The sequence below is a fragment of the Oncorhynchus mykiss genome, chromosome 1, assembly GCF_013265735.2.
Source record: "Oncorhynchus mykiss isolate Arlee chromosome 1, USDA_OmykA_1.1, whole genome shotgun sequence".
NCBI lineage: Eukaryota > Metazoa > Chordata > Actinopteri > Salmoniformes > Salmonidae > Oncorhynchus > Oncorhynchus mykiss.
The window spans coordinates 7,347,234-7,352,198 of record NC_048565.1 but is presented as its reverse complement, the minus strand read 5'-3'; positions in this window follow the sequence as shown (position 1 = coordinate 7,352,198).

The following is a 4,965-nucleotide window of genomic DNA, read 5'->3' as shown; positions in this document are numbered from 1 at the left end:
CAGTGGGGTCATTGAGAGGGGTGGCCATGGTGAGTAAGCCAGGGAGGCGGACAATAAGGCGGACTAAGACAATGGTGAAGTGGGGTCCGCGTCCCGCGCCAGAGCCGCCACCGCGGACAGACGCCCACCCAGACCCTCCCCTATAGGTCAAGGTTTTGCGGCCGGAGTCCGCACCTTTGGGGGGGGGGTACTGTCACGTTCTGACCTCTATTTCTGTTGTTTTGTATTTATTTAGTATGGTCAGGGCGTGAGTTGGGTGGGCAGTCTATGTTTGTTTTTCTATGTTTTGGGGCATTTCTATGTTTTCGGCCTAGTATGGTTCTCAATCAGAGGCAGGTGTCATTAGTTGTCTCTGATTGAGAATCATACTTAGGTAGCCTGGGTTTCACTGTGTGTTTGTGGGTGATTGTTCCTGTCACTGTGTTTGTTGTCACAGGATAGGCTGTATAGGTTTTCACGTTCCGTTTGTTGTTTTGTAGATTTGAGTTATTTCATGTATCGTTCAGTTTTCCATTAAAGAACATGAATAACCACCATGCTGCTTTTTGGTCCGCTTCTCCTCCTACAGACGAACGTCGTTACAATGTTGTCGTTCAGCCACGACTTTGTGAAGCATAAGAAGCTACGTGAAGCTACAGTCCATCACTCATACGTACAAACCTTCAGACCTTAATAAATCCCCCAAAGACCATTGAGGGCAAGAGAAATGTAAGTTACACCAGTCAACTGACCCACACTGGTGAGAAGAAAGCTGATTGTGTTGTAACCCTGTGAGGAACCAATTACCTTAGCTTTGACAAGGAGCGTGACACCCATGACTAAGGTGACATAGGTTGAGTTCAGTTAACAAGTTGAAAGGGCCTTTCCGTGATGCTTCTGGGGGGGGGAAGTTTCCCCCAAGTACAGAACTGGGAAGAGCTTCCTCTCCCCCAATCCTAACCGTAGACATTAGTGGTAGAAATGAAAAACTGACCCAAGATCAGCATGTATGGGCAACTTCCCCTAGAGGGAAGGCTGTGATTGGGTATGGGGGTGTGTATGGGTGGTCCTATCCCCTGAGGGGAGAGGTTGATAGGTTGACAGTGTCAGCTGACACCACTGTTTGTCCTCGGATGATACAGCTTCCAAATTATATGGCCTTTGATGATGGGCTAATTTGTCACCCGCTGTCTTGGCTTAATGATGGTTGATGGTGCCACCGGTGACTAGGCCTGGGACAGCCGTCAAAGCTTTATCTTGGCCAGGTCGCAATTGTACAGTGCCTTGCGAAAGTATTCGGCCCCCTTGAACTTTGCGACCTTTTGCCACATTTCAGGCTTCAAACATAAAGATATAAAACTTTATTTTTTTGTGAAGAATCAACAACAAGTGGGACACAATCATGATGTGGAACGACATTTATTGGATATTTCAAACTTTTTTAACAAATCAAAAACTAAAAAATTGGGCGTGCAAATTTATTCAGCCCCTTTACTTTCAGTGCAGCAAACTCTCTCCAGAAGTTCAGTGAGGATCTCTGAATGATACAATGTTGACCTAAATGACTAATGATGATAAATACAATCCACCTGTGTGTAATCAAGTCTCCGTATAAATGCACCTGCACTGTGATAGTCTCAGAGGTCCGTTAAAAGCGCAGAGAGCATCATGAAGAACAAGGAACACACCAGGCAGGTCCGAGATACTGTTGTGAAGAAGTTTAAAGCCGGATTTGGATACAAAAAGATTTCCCAAGCTTTAAACATCCCAAGGAGCACTGTGCAAGCGATAATATTGAAATAGAAGGAGTATCAGACCACTGCAAATCTACCAAGACCTGGCCGTCCCTCTAAACTTTCAGCTCATACAAGGAGAAGACTGATCAGAGATGCAGCCAAGAGGCCCATGATCACTCTGGATGAACTGCAGAGATCTACAGCTGAGGTGGGAGACTCTGTCCATAGGACAACAATCAGTCGTACATTGCACAAATCTGGCCTTTATGGAAGAGTGGCAAGAAGAAAGCCATTTCTTAAAGATATCCATAAAAAGTGTTGTTTGCCACAAGCCACCTGGGAGACACACCAAACATGTGGAAGAAGGTGCTCTGGTCAGATGAAACCAAAATTGAACTTTTTGGCAACAATGCAAAACGTTATGTTTGGCGTAAAAGCAACACAGCTCATCACCCTGAACACACCATGCCCACTGTCAAACATGGTGGTGGCAGCATCATGGTTTGGGCCTGCTTTTCTTTAGCAGGGACAGGGAAGATGGTTAAAATTGATGGGAAGATGGATGGAGCCAATTACAGGACCATTCTGGAAGAAAACCTGATGGAGTCTGCAAAAGACCTGAGACTGGGACGGAGATTTGTCTTCCAACAAGACAATGATCCAAAACATAAAGCAAAATCTACAATGGAATGGTTCAAAAATAAACATATCCAGGTGTTAGAATGGCCAAGTCAAAGTCCAGACCTGAATCCAATCGAGAATCTGTGGAAAGAACTGAAAACTGCTGTTCACAAATGCTCTCCATCCAACCTCACTGAGCTCGAGCTGTTTTGCAAGGAGGAATGGGAAAAAATGTCAGTCTCTCAATGTGCAAAACTGATAGAGACATACCCCAAGCGACTTACAGCTGTAATCGCAGCAAAAGGTGGCGCTACAAAGTATTAACTTAAGGGGGCTGAATAATTTTTCACGCCCAATTTTTCAGTTTTTGATTTGTTAAAAAAGTTTGAAATATCCAATAAATGTCGTTCCACTTCATGATTGTGTCCCACTTGTTGTTGATTCTTCACAAAAAAATACAGTTTTATAACTTTATGTTTGAAGCCTGAAATGTGGCAAAAGGTCGCAAAGTTCAAGTTGGCCGAATACTTTCGCAAGGCACTGTAAATGAGAAATTGTTATCAACTTGCCTACCTGGTTAAATAAAGGTGAAATAAATAAATAAATAAAAAGGGACAAGCTGTGTGTGTGTGTGTGTGTGTGTGTATCTCTGTGTGTTTAAATACTAACTTTCTGTCCCCTTTCAACAAAGGATGAACTATACAGATGTTTATTATGTGTTATCCCGTACAATAGAACAACACATCCATTACTGTCTCTCAGTTGTTCTAATCCAAGTTAAATAGCTCACGTGGAATTTCACTAGGAAAAAAACAAAGGATATTTTCGACAGAAAGACTAATGATTTGCCACACCAGAGACCCCCTTTCAACATACAATTGTTTCATGGTCTGAATGCCAAGGTCATTTTTCACTATCCTTCTCTAGGTGGACCTTATTGGAAAATAGTCAGAGGACAAGAAACAATCGTATAAACCCCATCACACTCTCCATGTCCAACAATAACACTTCAGCAGTCTTTTAAGTAGTAAACACCATCCTAGGGAACGCGGGCCTAGAGAAGTGTCGCTCCGGAAACCAATACATTGTCAGAGACTCACAAAAAAAAGCCAAAACAAACGCTATGGAATGGGAAAAAGCCAAAGCCTCCACCCTTTGAAAATCCCACAGATGAAACTATGTGTTATAAATAAAGGCCAGAGGTTCCTTCCTTCCTGGACCTGTCATCCAGTGGGAAAAGCTCACTCCAAGCCCAACTCTTAGATTCCCAAACACCCGTTCTGCTATCAAACTGCTGATTTTCAAACATGCAATGGCTGGCCTCACGCGATGGCGTCCATTTTACGGGCTCCTGACCAACTGTGATTTTTTTTTGTGTATTTTTTTGGTGCTGATCGTATTTTTGTGCTTAATGTTTCCAAAACGAGCTCATGATCGAAAAAATGCTTCTGGACAACAGAACTGCTATCACCTCTATTTGGACGAGGACTTCCACTTCAATGAGTCGCAGGCGAAAGTCATTGAATATCCCTGACCAGGCCTTAATCCCTGACACTTGAAGGAGGCGAAGACTGCTCTATATAGGCCGGGCGCCCGTGCACCCTGATGAGACTACGGCTGTGAATTAATAAATCGTCACTACCCTCTGTTCTATTGGCAGATGTTCTCCGTTTGAGACTATCTTATCAACGGGACATTAAGAACTGTAATACACTATGCTTCTCGGAGTCATGGCTGAACCAGGACATGGATAATATCCAGTTAGCTGGGTTTTCTACGCATTAGCAGGAAAGAACTGCAGAGTACGGTAAGATTGGGAGGGGGGGGGGGGTGTGTCTCTTTATTAACTATAGCTGATGCGCAATCTCTAATATCTAGGAAGTCTCTAGGTTCTGCTCGCCTGAGTTGGAGTACCTCATGATAAGCTGTAGACCATACTATTTACCAAGACAGTATTTTTCGTAGCTGTCTATTTACCATCGCACACCGATGTTGGTACAAAGACCTCACACAACTAGCCGTATAGGGCCATAAGCAAACAAGAAAATGCTTATCCGGAGGTGGCGCTCCTAGTGTCCGGTGAATTTAATGCAGGAAAACTGAAATAAGTTTCACCTCATTTCTACCAGCATGTCACCTGTGCAAATAGAGGGTTAAAAACTCTATATCACCTTTACTACACACACAGCGATGCATTTTTTGCTCTCCCCCGCCCTCCATTTGGCAAACAGACCATAACTCTATCGTCCTGATTCCTGCTGAGCAAAAGCTCAAACAGGAAGTACCAGTGACGCACTTAATTCGGATGTGGTCAGATTAAGCGGATGCTAAATTACAAGACTGTTTCGCTAGCACAGACTGGAATATGTTACCACATCAGTCACCATCTTCATTATTAAGTCTATTGACGATGTTGTCTCCACAGTGATCATACGTACATATCGACAACCAGAAGCCATGGATTATAGGCAACATTTGCACTGAGCTAAAGGCTAGAGCAGCTCGCAGGGAGCAGGACACTAATCCGGATGGTTATAAGAAATCCCGCTAAGCCCTCCGACAAACCATCAAACAGGCAAAGTGTCAGTGCAGGACTATGTTTGAATCCTAATACACCAGCTCGACACTC